This window comes from Rutidosis leptorrhynchoides, chromosome 4 (genome assembly GCF_046630445.1).
Source record: "Rutidosis leptorrhynchoides isolate AG116_Rl617_1_P2 chromosome 4, CSIRO_AGI_Rlap_v1, whole genome shotgun sequence".
Lineage (NCBI taxonomy): Eukaryota > Viridiplantae > Streptophyta > Magnoliopsida > Asterales > Asteraceae > Rutidosis > Rutidosis leptorrhynchoides.
In genome coordinates, this window is record NC_092336.1 from 459676926 (window position 1) to 459691676 (window position 14751).

The window sequence follows — 14751 nt, forward strand, 5'->3', positions numbered from 1 at the left end:
GCCTATAACTACGTTCTATTAGTTGGAAAAGTGATTGAGTTTAAAGTATAATCGGAAAGCATTTCAACAGCATACACAAACCATCATATTATTCCGGCATTATAACTGCTTACATCATACAGATAACTACTCGCTAAATATGGCAACAATATAATAAAACATTTATATAAGATAAAGGATAGAGGTACCAGTAGATTAAACGAGTTCTGAATACAAAAGTGACAACTTCAAGGCTCTAGATCGCTCCTAATACAATCTTCAGCGTTCGCCTCCGGGTACTTCATTTCCCGCTCGGATGTGAGAAGGCCTTGAAAGTATGACTAATATTGTACAAGAGAGAAATGAGTGAATTGAAGTGTGTGTTGGAATGAATGACAAAGACACATTAAATAGACTAGGAAAATGCCAAAATACGCCTGGCAGGCCTGGTGGGGCGTATTTGGCAGGCCGTATGGCTGGCAGGCCGTATGGTGAATGCACCTGGTGGCACGTATCTGGCAGGCCGTATCCATAGTGGCAGGCCGTATGGCAGTGGCAGGCCGTATGGTGTGCTGGTCAGCCTTGATTCCCTGGATCGTAACTTGATTTCTTGTCTTTCACCGTTTTCGCTCTAGAATCTTCGTTTTAGCTCCGATTCTCTTAATTCTTTTTGCACCGCCTTCGTAATTACTTATTCTTCAATTCTAACCGACGAAGTGGGTATTTTGCCGATAAAGTTCGAATCTTTCTTGTTTTTGGTCCTTAATATCGGGGTGAAAACGTGACTTTTTAGCCGATATCAAATATCCCACACTTAGACTTTGCTTGGCCTCAAGCAAACTCTCATTTTTAAGAATCTTTTTGGTGTTTTTTTTCTAATAGCCTAAGCGGTTTGCTTTTATTATAAGAGTAAAAAGATAAGGTGAGTCATCTATGTTAGGATTGAAATTATCTCTGCAAGCATGGAGGAGGTTACATGACATAGGCTAGCTTCCACGGGTCACTCAAATCACTCAGGTGTTTAGGGTCCCCTATAGATCTAGGAAATGAAGTACGCTCATAGCCAGTCATGCTGTACCCATCGTCATAGGCTTGATAAAGACTTAAATCTTTGCTGCTAATGCGAGAACGGTAGTAATCTCAGCTTTATAGGTCATTTGTCAACGATGGAAAAGGAATTTTGGAGTGGTAGTGAAGTTGTTTTTGAAGGGTGAGATAAAAGGGTAATGTGGTCTTTATACAGACTTTTATTTGGATAGATAGGAGTGCTGAAGTATTTTGAGAAGCACTTTTGAACTTTTCTTCATTTGATAATCATTTTCGGTCGAGTTCTCTTCGGCATTTCTTTTATTAAGTTCTGCTCCTTTTCTCATAACTAAATTTTTTTTTTTTTTGGAGACTTCATCTCGAGAAACTTTTTGCCGGTAAACTTTTTCAAGACTTTTGTCATGATACTTGAGAGGTTTATAACATCGGGTTTTCGAAAGGAATCTCATTTTCTGAGTTTTTCGAGAAATAGTAAAGGTGATGTGGATGTGGTGGTGGAGTAGAAGTAGTGGAGGTGTGGAAGGTTTATGTTTGACAAATGGGTAGTTATTTTGATTACAACCGAACCACGTTTTGCTGCTTGGAGATGTAGATCTAAAGCAAGTTCTAATTCTGAGCACAGACATCGGCACTCTCAACAGAAACTAGTGAAGCATTAAAGATGAATGCCGGTCTTATTTGGGGTGCCTCACCATAATCAATGTAGGTCGATAATGCCTTAGTCATGCAATGCTCTATTAGAGATTTCAATCTAACAAGAATTCCACCTTACTTAAGCCTTATTTTTATTGACAAACGTTTTAGGTTTTCAAAAATACTCTTTCGAAAAGGGTTTCTTTTGAAAAAATTTTGAAATTTGGCTTAAGGACTTGGAATCTTCGTAATGGTTTATTATAATACAGCATAAAAAGATACCAACATCCCACACTTAGACAAACATTGTCCTCAATGTTCCTAGTGTATCCCACACTTAGGAGTTTTAGTTGAAGATTTGGGAGTATTTATTTATTGTTTTGATTTGGGTGTTATCCCACACTTAGTGATAAGCTAGGATGTGACATATTTTGAATCTTGAGCTAGTAGCGAAAAGAAAGAAATACCCATAGCAGATGCGGCTGGCTTCCTTGCTTCTTTATCGGCTCATTTGTCATCCTTTATTCTTCTACTCTACTTTATTGCACGGGTTGCCTCCCGAGAAGCGCTTTTGTTTAAGGTCGTTGGCTCGACCGTAGTGATGCTTCAAAAAGCGAAAATTCCTCGCTGATGGTTGTGATCTTGGTCTTCTTGAGGGAATGTGAGTCTTGGTGGATAAGTCCTGAGAAAGTGTCGGACCAATAGTGGTAACAAATCATGTACTTCTCTTGAAGATCTTCTGAAAGATAAGTAATGCGCAGTTTCGGCTCTTGATAAGTCTTGAAGTCCGATGAGAATATGATCCACAGCCCTGCTGGTTGACCCATGAATGTCAGTCATAGAAGCAGTACTGGTGTTGATGATTTCTCTGATGGGATGCTCATTTCGGAGGTCTTCAAATAATGTTAGAAACTGTATCTTTAGAATTTCGAAGTCTTCGGAACGGTGATCTCCACGGTAAGAGTCAGTAGCTTTGCACAGATTTACTAAGAGGCGAAGCTGAAAAGAAGTGAAGAGCAACCCTGACCCGAGTATTAATTTCACCGTCTTTGAGTATATCTCCCTACATCCAGCTTTAAATGTGAAACTAGGATCCGTGGATTCTTGGAAGATACGTGTTATCTGCTTAGTAACGTAGGTGGCAATGTTGACTCGGTCTGGTTTAAGATGAGAGAACGGATTGTTTCTCCTTGCTTCTTCCATAACAACGTCTCGTAACTCTTTGATAATCAGATCAGCGTGGTGATCAATTGTTATGTAAATCACTAGTCTGTCTGGTGTGCTTTCGAAATTATCTCTTTCCAAGAGAGCAAAAAAGCTGTGAATATCCTCGATCATTTGCAAATCAGAGTGATAAGTCGAGTGACCGGGGGAAAGATCCATGTGCTTCCGGATGAGAGTCAGTAGTGCTCGTTGGTTTCGTGAGAACGGAAGTGCAGATCCGGCTAAGGCGTTATAAACCCTAGAGTAAATGATCTTCTGATCTCGACAGAATCTTGTTTTGAGAATAGTGCGAACTACTGAGTTATGCTCTCGTTGCCTTTCTTCGTGATAGATATGATCATGAAGACAATTGATAAAGTCTTGAATGCGTTCTTCTAGGATTTCAACATCATTGTCTTCTCTTTGGAGATAGAGGTGGTGCTCTTCTCTGATAACCATAATTCGTTCTATTAAGCGTAGTAAAAAGTCAATGGTTGACTTTCGGATGGCTTCGAGAATGGATTCAAATTCATCGGTATCATTGATGAAAGTAATCATGTCTGCATGTGTGGATATAACTGGAATTCGATCTGAAGAAGAGTCCAGCTCCCCTTGATCTGATTCGGTTGGAGAGTGTGAGTTAGTCAGAATGTCTTCATGATGCTCTTCCTCGTCATCATCGGTCTTGCTCTGATGAACGGGTTTCTTCAGTATTCTGATTCTCCACTTTGATACTAACAGGATCAATTTCTATATCCTTAACCTCAGCCTTGTCGGTCTTCTTCTTGAAGCGAATGATTAAACTGTGATCTGCCGTCTCAAGCCTCATTATTTATTCATGACGCTCAGTGCTTAGAACGGGTACTGTCGCAGTTTCTTTTACGTCCTCCATTTCCTCTTCCTCCTCAGATTCTTCCTCTTCCTCTATTTCTTCGCTGGGATCCTCTTCTTCCATTTCTGGGTCGATTAAAGACTGTGATTCGACACCCATTTCGACATCATCGGCTACTGGTGAAGACTCATCATCGGAAGTGATCCGTCTAATGGAAATAGCAAACATCTCTGCCTGTCCAGAAAGATCGGTTGGTCTGTCAATTTTGAAGGTAACGCTCTCCCCATGTGATCGTAAGATCATGGTTTGATTGTACACATCAATGACAGTCCTAGCCGTATTCATGAAAGGTCTTCCTAACACTATTGGGGTGTGTAGGTCTTCCTTGATATCCATCATTACGAAATCTGTAGGATACAAGAATTTGTCGACTTTCACCAAGACGTTCTCAACTATGCCCTTAGGATATCGAATTGTATGATCGGCAAGTTGGATTGTCATTTTGGTTGGTGACAAGTCTCCTAACTCTAATCTCTTGTAGAGAGAGTAGGGGATTAGGTTGATACTTGCTCCTAAATTTGCTAGCGCGTGAATGGTTCCAGATTGGTAGATTGAACACGGGAAAACGAATCGGCCCGTATCTCCTAGCTTAGGTGGTAGAGAGTTTCTGAGCAATGCAGAGCATTCTTCACTCAGTGGAATTTTGTTAGAGTCTGGTATCCTCTCCTTTGTAGAAAGAAGCCTTCGGATGTATCTCTTCTGGTTGGGAACTTTGGACATGGTGTCCAAGAATCTTCCGTCAAGTTTGAAGGAATCAAGCTTGGATGGTTCTTCTTGTAGCCTTCCAGGATACGATACGCGAACTGGAGTTCTTGAGCCTAGCTGATCTTCTCCTTGGTTCTTCCTCTGGGATTACGGAATCCATTTGCTTTGCTTCTTCTATGTGGAGATTTTGGATAGTATTACTTGGCAATCTTCCCTGCGGTCAGGTTTCAAGGCGTTGTGATAACTGTCTGAGCTGCGTTTCCAAACTTTTGAGCAGAGCCAATTGATTTCTCAATAGTATCTCCGTCTGATCTTGTCTGGTTGCAGTTCTCTGATTTAGCTGTTGTTGTCCTTGGATGAACTGAGTTAACTGATCATCAGCTCCGAGAGTAGGGTTAGCTGCTTTTGTAATCTGGGTGGTAGGGGAATTTTCCTCAACTAGGGGACCAGTGAGTGGAAATGGTTGATCGTAGGTCAATTGAGATTGCCGGGATGGATAAGGTGGATAGCGATAGCGAAAAGGTTGATTGCTTCGCTGAAATTGATTAACCCTAGGTGGTTGATTGAATCCGGGATTTGGTGGACGAGCTGGGTATTGGACGTAACAGACTGAACCGTCAGGGTTTTCGTACTCAACTTGATAATCTTCAGTAGGTTGCGGGTTGGTACAATTAACACAAGCCTGAGCTTGGTTAACCTGCTGCGGCTGCGTCTTCAATTCTCCGAGTTTTTTGGCAAGAGATTCCATCTTATATGTGAGGGATTTGATGGCCTCCGTTTGATTATTAAGTGCAGAGAGTGGGGCAGATGATGAAGTTGTTTCACCACTGTTCCAGTCATGATGATGCATCATCATGTTCTCGAGCAATTCCCATGCTTCGTCTGTGGTTCGATTCATCAGATTCCCTTGAGCTGCTGCATCGATCGTCATCCTATGATTTACCGTAAGACCATTGTAGAAGGTACAGATTTGGGTTGACCGTTCTAGCTGGTGATTAGGGCATTTCTTCAGCAGGGTTTTGAAACGCTCCCATGCGGTATAAAGAGATTCATCATAACTTTGTTTGAAGTTAATGATGTCATTCTTCAGTTTGGTTTGTTTAGAAGGAGGAAAATATTTGGTTCGGAATTTAGTAGCCATCTCCCTCCATGACGCGATGGAATCTTTTTCCAATCCTTCAAACCAAGTTTGAGCATGATGAGTGAGAGAATAGGGGAACAGGTATAGCCGGACTATATCTTGTCCTATCCCTGGCTGTTTGTAGGAGTTCGAAAGAGATATGAATTTATCAAGGTGAGAATTAGGATCGTCATTTGGTAATCTGTGAAATTGACAGCTATGCTGGATGAGCTGGATGATGTGATGTTTTAACTCGAACGAATGTCCTTGAATATCTGGAAATCTAATTGGTCCTCCTCGACCTTCAATCGAGGGTTTAGTATTTTCTACTAAAGTAACGCGTAACGCCATTTGGTTTCTTATTCTTGCCTCCTTGCGTGCTTTAGAGATTATTGCGTCAGGATCAGGTACGAATAACAACGGCCCTGGTCTAGATCGGGTTTAGGTCATACACTAGGTATGCCTTTTTGTTTTTAATTTTTCGCAAATAAGCTAAATTATAATAAGCTAAACTAATCTAATCTAATCTAAGATAATCTAATTTTAATCAAAGGTAGTCTAAAGTAATCTAATCTAAGGTAATCTAATCTAAGGTAATCTAAGGTAATTAACTAACTATCCTACGGTGGAATATGTTTTTGGTTCTGGCTACTGATTCCCTGGTATTTCGGTAACAGAGCTTCGCATGAACTATTCAACAAACCAAGTGTCCAGGCTGACTACGGAGAGGCAGGATCCTTTTGGTCCCAATATAATTGGCGTTTCGGAAAATCCAATAACCAAGTTCGTGTATAATTGTCTTTCTTAGACACCACTAAATGCTTGTGAATAAGTTTGATAGAGAGCAGTATTGCGTGATACTAGTTCCCCGGCAGCGGCGCCAAAAACTATGTATCTCTCCTGATATAGCCGAAACGGACGGTTTTTATTTGCGCGGTATCGTTAGGCCGCGGCTCGCCAGGATCAGCCATTCGTGGGAGAGGGTACAGTTTTAAATTTATATTTAGCGGGGCCTAAATCTTACTACTCCTTATGAGTAAGGGAAGTATGACCTAGAGTCGTATTTTTGAGATATCAGTAACATCGAACCTATATTTTAGCCTAAGATAGTTAGGGAGTAGTGAATAATTATTTTGGGATTTTCTAATTTATAAGATAGATAAAGTAAATGCGATAAAATTTGTAATTCAGATAAGGTTAAAGTAAGCGCATACTATGACTTCATCAGTTATTCTGCCGAGATTATGGAATGCTGGCTCATGAATAGGCAGAGGCCTTGTATTCATTACACTGGTCCTAAATGCCCCTGTCATAAGACATGTCACTGGGTACTGCGTTAAGCTTGAAGATTCTGAATAGACAGCAACGTCCCTTACCCCCGACGCCCGTGCAGTCTGACTACATGCATACACATTCAGACGGCTCATTCAATTGAGCGACTCGGTTGGGTGACGTATTAACATTCTAAAATGGTCTAAACTTTCTTAAGCGTAATAGAATACATGGTTTACCATATCCGAGAGACGTGATGCGTTTCAATGCTTTCGTTAATGATTGGTAAAAGATAGTTAGGTCCTTAAAAAGAGTTCAACCATAAAGAACACCATGGCCAAGTCAAGATGACTTCCATGAACACGTTCGGTTATCCTAACGGTTCAATCCTTTATGTGTCTAAACAAATAGTTCCTTAATTAACTAAGAATCCCTCAAGCGGGGTGCAATGCTTGAGACCGCGTTATGGTACAGTGTACTGGTCAACACTAACCGTGTTCCATGGCCTTACTTAGCAGAGGTACAGCTTACAACAACTGCTGTGCTTCAGCGTGCACGTACGAAGTTTATATGCTTGGTGACTATACTAGCATGGTCTGGGACCGACAATGTACTAGGGGTCTAGTCAGATGTTTCACTACGAAAGAGTCCTCAATCGGAATCCAAAGCTTGATAGACTTACTACAACCGGTGTGCCTCAGTTGATCTTATGTTGTATCCTATAGACTTCTTTTACCAAGGGGTGACACAGATAGTGTACTCTGAATCGGGGTTCGCGACTTCCCAATAATAGAGCCTATAACTACGTTCTATTAGTTAGAAAAGCGATTGAGTTAAAAGCATAATCGGAAAGCATTTCAACAGCATACACAAACCATAATATTATTCGGGCATTATAACCGCTTACATCATAGCATACACTAAAGATAACTACTCGCTAATCATGGTAACAATATAATAAAACATTTATATAAGATAAAGGATAGAGGTAATAGTAGATTAAATGAGTTCCGAATACAAAAGTGACAACTTCAAGACTCCAGACCGCTCCTAATACAATCTTCAGCGTTCGCCTCCGGGTACTTAATTTTTCGCTCGGAGGTGAGAAGGCCTTGAAAGTGTGACTAATATTGTACAAGAGAGAGAAAGAAGTGAATTGAAGTGTGTTTTGGAATGAATGACAAAGACCCATTAAATAGACTAGGAAAATGCCAAAATACGCTTGGCAGGCCGTATGGTGGGGCGTATTTGGCAGGCCGTATGGCTGGCAGGCCGTATGGTGAAGGCACCTAGTGGCACGTATCTGGCAGGTCGTATCCATAGTGGCAGGCCGTATGGCAGGCCGTATGGTGTGCTGGTCAGCCTTTATTCCCTGGATCGTAACTTGATTTCTTGTCTTTCACCGTTTTCGCTCTAGAATCTTCGTTTTAGCTCCGATTCTCTTGATTCTTTTTGCACCGCCTTCGTAATTACTTGTTAACTGACGAAGTGGCTATTTTGCTGATAAAGTTAGAATCTTTCTTGTTTTTGGGCCTTAATACCGGGGTGAAAACGTGACTTTTTAGCCGATATCAGGAAGTCCCCACAAGTATCGTTCCATTCGCTTAAATTCCGGGGTAACCATCGTGGGACACATCAGAGCTAATTCCAGGTACCTACGATTATAACCATCGAGATTGGTTCCCACAACCTTCAAATCTCAGAACTCAGCCTCCATTTTCTGTATCTCTGTCCTGGGGCAATACTCTTCAATCATGGCCCCCTTAAATTCCTCCCACGGGGTAGCATACGCCTCATCAATACCCTTAGCTTGAGCAAGTGTGTTCCACCAGGTAAAGGCACCGTCCGACAGTGTACATGAGGCATACTTGGTTTTGTTCGTCTCTGAGCAGTTACTTACACGGAAAACAGCTTCCAATTTCTCAAACCACCTTGTAAGTCCAACTGGCCCCTCAGTACCACTAAAATTGTGGGGCTTGCAGCTTTGGAATTCCTTGTATGTGCACCCGTTATGATTGTGCTGGATAGCCGGTGGAGCTTGGGGGTTCATTTCCGCTATAGCTGCGGCTACCCATTCGTCTATCATTTCTTCAATCTGTGATGCTGTGGGCGTTGATCTTCCGTTGGCCATTGATCTTCTAAACAAAAATTTTGACTCAAGTCAAAATCCAGCATTCAAATAATAATAATACAGTATATGGCAAACAACATGAAATCAACACATCACATGTTAATTAAGTAATGCAACTAGATACAGATACCACAAAATCATCATACAGTAACGTAAATAGAACACCGTACAGAGATTAAACAACACTAAGTTCCACTCATTAATAAAAAGTTGAGTACATTCGCATAAGGTTCGTACAATACATGAGTGAAACATGAAACTACAAACGGGATTACATAAAGAAACCTAATACAAAAGCCCTATGGTGACGGTGGGTAAAAGATGTCCATTATGTGGGACATCTGGTCCTCGAGCTCAGTTACCCGAGCACGGAGGGTATCCACCTCCCTCGTCAGTTCCTCGACAGAGGGAGAGGCTGGTGGAGCAGGCGGTGCTGATGGTGCAGGTGGTGCCGGTGGTGCAGATGATGCTGGTGGAGCTGGTAGTGCAGACGGTCCAGCACCAGAAGTAGATGATGCGTAACGGGGAGCCTTACCTATGAATGGATCAGCAGGATACGGCACAAGCTGCTTACGGGTGGTAACTCTAACCTTCAGTCCATGTGCGTTAACGAACGACCTACCTCCGTTAATCCTTGGAATAACAGTACCATCAAAACGATACCGCTTCTTCGACGGGGTAGAGGGTGGCTGCACGGGCGTCTCCTCAGGGTCATCGTCGGAATCCTCGTCGGAATCGTCCTCGCTGAAGTCATCGAATGATGAGTCGTCGGAATCATCGGAAGGTGAATGTTCTCAGCCAGTAGTCATCAGTCGGTATCTGCCGTGTGGAATCAGCACGAAACGTCCATCTGGAAGGCGTCTAGCCCAATGACCATGCTCATTCCGGAAAGGAACGTCCCCATATTACCCAAGAATCACAGCACCACCGGAATGGTGTTGTGGCTCCGAGGGTCCTGGGATGAATGGAGCTGGAATCTCCAGTGGATCCTCATGTCCATCTGAGATGATCACTGGGTCGGGTGCATGGCTACTGTCCCCAGAGAACGAAGCGCCAGAGTCGCTGGAGGGTAGAGATGATGGGATCTGTGAATCGGTAACAATGGCAGGCGATGTGGCAGATGAGTCTGAGTCGCTCACCAAAATGATAACGGGCGGGATATCCGACATTTAAACAAGGAAAAATAACTTTTTCCATGTCAGTAAGTCATATAGCAACCACGTATCAGGCAAAGTAACTACGATAGTCTAGATCATCTATAGCAGTAAGTAGCATGGCAATAATGACATGTATCATGCAATCAAAAGCAGATGGTAGCATGCAGTAGTGAAATCATGTAGTAGCATACGACATATAGCAGTAAAAGTAAGCAGCAGCATGCAGCAAGTTTCGCAGAAACAAGTAAACTAGCAAGTTGTAGATTAGTCCTATTAGTGAATCCTACTCGGTCCGGTCTAGACTCACTAATGCAACCTAATTCCCTACAACCAATGCTCTGATACCAAATGTGATGCCCCGTACAAAATTAACGTGTATGGATCATCAACAACAGGATCATTACAAGGTCAAACACTATATGCTGTTTCAAAAGAAGTTTGCATTCATAAGAAAAGGTGATGTCATAACCAACATCAAAAGTTTTACAACCGATAGTGTGCTTCTACGAATAGAAGGCAATAATAATAGTACATGACCCATAGGTCGTTACAAATTCATCGTTTCAAAAGTAACATAGTTTGAATGCAAATTAAATGTTTCATGCGAAGACATCTCTAATAAGCACAGCGGGAGTCTACAAAGCATAACAACTACAACGGAAGCAATCAAACCTTAAGCACCTGAGAAAAACATTCTTAAAAATGTCAACACAAAGGTTGGTGAGCTATAGTTTAAGTATAACAGTAATGTAAGGTAGGCCACGAGATTTCAGTGTTTCAAAACAGTATGAAAAGTATATGTATAACCGTGGGCACTTGGTAACTAACTTAGCGTAAATAACACCCCCTAAAAGTACACTTGGCGAGTGCGTAAGTTTACAAAGTATTAAACACCCATTAAATGTTAGCGCTACTAGCCCGAGTGGGGATGTCAAACCCTATGGATCCATATCTAAGATTCGCGTTCACCGGTTCAAAGACCAATGACTAAACGTTACCGAGCTAAGGGGAAAGTTTATGCCGTTGTATAACCCACACATAAATAAAGTTTAAGTACTCGTGCCTAGTATGTAAAACATAAAATGTGCATGTATTCTCAGTCCCAAAATAGTTAAAGTAAAAAGGGATGCTAAAACTCACAGTGGAAAGTAGTAAAAGTCGATACGCGGGAAAAGTAAGCAAGTGGTTGGTCCGAAAGGTCCTCAACCTAAGTCAAAAGTTACTAAGTCAGTAAATCATTATCAAAGGTTTAAAAGTATGTAAATTAGGTCTTAAGTTTCATCATCATTCATCATTAAACAAAAAGTGTAAGTAAGTTTCAATCAAGAATAGAGTTTGAAATAAAGGCTGACTTCGTTCAGTCGCCACGACCTCTATACAAACTGAAATAAGGTGAGACCAATAGCCATGGCTCTGTATATGAGTCCCCTAGAGGCTGACAAATTTCCAGAACCAAAATCGTCTTTTTTTTACCGTGGCGACGGTTTAAGTGCGAGTAGGTCATAAATTTCAGCACAACGTTAAAAGGGTGTAGTGACTTTCGGATGGCCATAAATCCTAAACCGTAACTCGGATTAAGACGAGGTCTAAATGAAAAATCATCTAATCGAACCGAACTAGCTGGAAATCAACTTTTCCAGTAGCTCAGGTTACTGATAAGTTCCAGAAAACAGTAAGTAAGGTGTTTTGGTGGGTTCTTGGTGCTTGATGCTCATCACGGTTCTCATCCTTGATGCTTATAGCTTCAAGTGTACAACTCGTTGATGTGTTTGCATCATCTTAACCAAGTTTTGAACATCATAACACTAGTGTAAGTCTAAGATATGTAGCACAACTCAATTAAGGGTTGTAAGTAGTTTGATGAACCAAAGTTACATCAAGATCTTAGATCCGACACATACATGAGTTCTAATAGTAATATTAAGCTACAAACTTGAAAGTAAACTAAATAAACAAGATCTTAAGTTGTAGAACTTAGATCTTAGTTAGATCTTGAAGATCCTAGACTAGAAAGTCTAGATCTAGTGTTCTTAAGTTAGATCCTAAGTTATAGAACTTGGATCTTTACTTTAATGAAACCATAAGTTATGAAACTTAGATTTTCAACTTGTAAAATGTATATAAGCTTATAAGCTCTTGTTTACAACAAATTTGGAAGACCATAAGCTATAGAAACTTAGATCCAACACAAGTGTATGAAGTTATAACTAAAAAGTTATACTTCCATGTTCTTGAACTTATAAAGTTAACTTTAGTTTCAAGAAATATGAGATCAAGCTTAACTAGTAATACTTGACCAAATTTAACAACATCACAACTTAAAGTACTTACAAAAGAAAGAAATAAACTAAAGTTACAAGTATTATGTTCATGTTTGTTTCATACTTAAGAAGATTCAAGTCAAGCTTGGATCTTAAGAATTTAAGTCTACAAAACATGAACACAAGTATGATTATAAAGTTTATGAACTTTAAATCTTATAACATTTAAGTGTAGAACCATAAACTAACAAGTTTAGATTCTTGTTCTTGGTTCTTCATCAAACAAAAGATGGAAGTAACCAAGATTACATGAAGATACAAGTTATAGAACTTGATCTTTAACAACAACAAACAACAATAAACTACAAACTAGTAAAATGATGATGAATGGTGGCGGTTTTAAGGAAGAAAAAGAAGATAGAAATAAGGTTGTTACTTACAAAGTTTTGAGAGAAAAATGAGAGCAAAAGAAAGTGTGTAAGTATGTATGTGTAAATGTGAGATAATACTTGCAAATAAGTAACCAAAAAAAAGTTTGAACTCTCCCTCCCACCCATAGTTTGGCCGACGGTTTTAGGGTGCTCAAAGGGGTAAGTCAAGCTTCAACTTTCATGCATGGGGGAAGGGTGTAAGCTTAGAATGGTATTAAAGTTAGATGTATGGGAAAGAGTTCTAGCATGCTTGTAAGATTTGTCTTCTAATTAGCTTAATTAACCTTGCTTTTCCTAAATGGTTCATTAGCTTAAAAGATGGGCTTACTAGTCCATTAAGTGTGTAGGGTGGGCTTCCAAGTCCATATAATAAAAGCCCAATTCCAAGTAACTAACAAATAAATAAAAGCCCAAGTAATTAGCTACTTGCATTAGTTAATTAAAAATGATTAATAATAATTAATCATGAACGTAAATAATATCCAAAATATTATTCGTGAAAAGTACGTGTGTCACAAAGACAAGTCGGGACATGTAAAGTCAAATACGATAACAAGTAAATGTATAAAAATACATTTAATAAAGCGCAAGTATTAATAATAAATATTAATAAATATAGGTTGGAAAATCCAGGGTCGTTACAAAGGTTGACATTATATATAAAGTTATTTACAAGAGTCAATAGCGCGACCTGATTGGTCACGTCACTATTCACTCTCCTATTTTTATTTTTTTATTTTCTTAATTTATTATTATTATTATTATTTTTCTTACGAACTTTAATTTCTCCAAAATTATATATATATATATATATATATATATATATATATATATATATATATATATATATATATATATATATATATATATATATATGCAAAACTTAAATGAGGCAACGCTAAATTAAGCCAATATATATTTATAGGAAAAGAGATGACACTAAACGATCTTTGTCTTTTTATATTTGTGTTTTATGTAAATTGACTTTTGTTTAAGGGTTATTCTTTTGCGTAAGTATTTTTAACTACTGAATTATGTGAGTTTGATTTATTAAATTACATAAGATTAAATTATGCGAATTTATTTTTCTAATATTTGAGCAGCGGAGCGCGCTAACCATTCTTCTTGTTGTAGAATCAGAACTTAAGGGTATGTTTGGATTGTTTACTACTTTTATTTTTTGTTCTAAGAATTGTCAAATATGATATAATGTGAATGATACAGTTGCATCTGCTAGTGAAGAGAGAGAATAATACTTTCAAGCCTCTGTAGCGGTAACCTACTTCTACTTGTTGCATATCATGATTAGAGGTGTCATTTTGGGCCATTTATATACAAATGGATGGATATGGATCAAGGTTAACATTGTATATCTGAGGGCCTGTTTTGTGTAAGTTATTTTTTGGCTTACATATCAGAACCTGGCTATGGATTTCATAGTAGGGTGTAATAGGTTTCTCATACTCAAAACCCTTTGTGTGGTTCATTCCAAAATTCAAACTCCATTTCCATCAACAAAACTCTCGTATAGGGAACATACTTATTTCCTCCTACATACTCCTCAATCATATGAGTATAACCTTCAACTAAATACCATCTTAAACTAAAATGGAACTTAGCTAGTTGGGGTTTAACAAGTTGAAAATCATCTGAGATTAATTATAATGCATAATACCCATACCCTTTAGATCGCTTTGTCTGAAAAGATACATAAATATTGTATCATTATAATGATGTATTCATATAAATCTAAATCCTTTATGTAAAATTTAGAATGGGTTGACTAAACAGTAATTGTTTGACCTTACTAAAAACTTACCAGTTTTACCCGTTACCCAACATGTACGACAAGTCTTTTTGTTGTAACCCTTGATATCGACTTACTTTTTTTAGTGTCTTTCAAAGTCTCCGTTTTCAACT

General features: G+C 39.3%; 1 non-coding gene across 1 annotated transcript; it reads left to right on the forward strand.

Annotated features, from left to right (window-relative positions):
* Positions 1-5445: 5445 nt before the first annotated feature.
* Positions 5446-5552, forward strand: LOC139845768 (small nucleolar RNA R71). Its single transcript, XR_011758526.1, has one exon. It is a non-coding gene; the product is annotated as a small nucleolar RNA R71 (small nucleolar RNA).
* The last annotated feature ends 9199 nt before the right edge of the window (positions 5553-14751 follow it).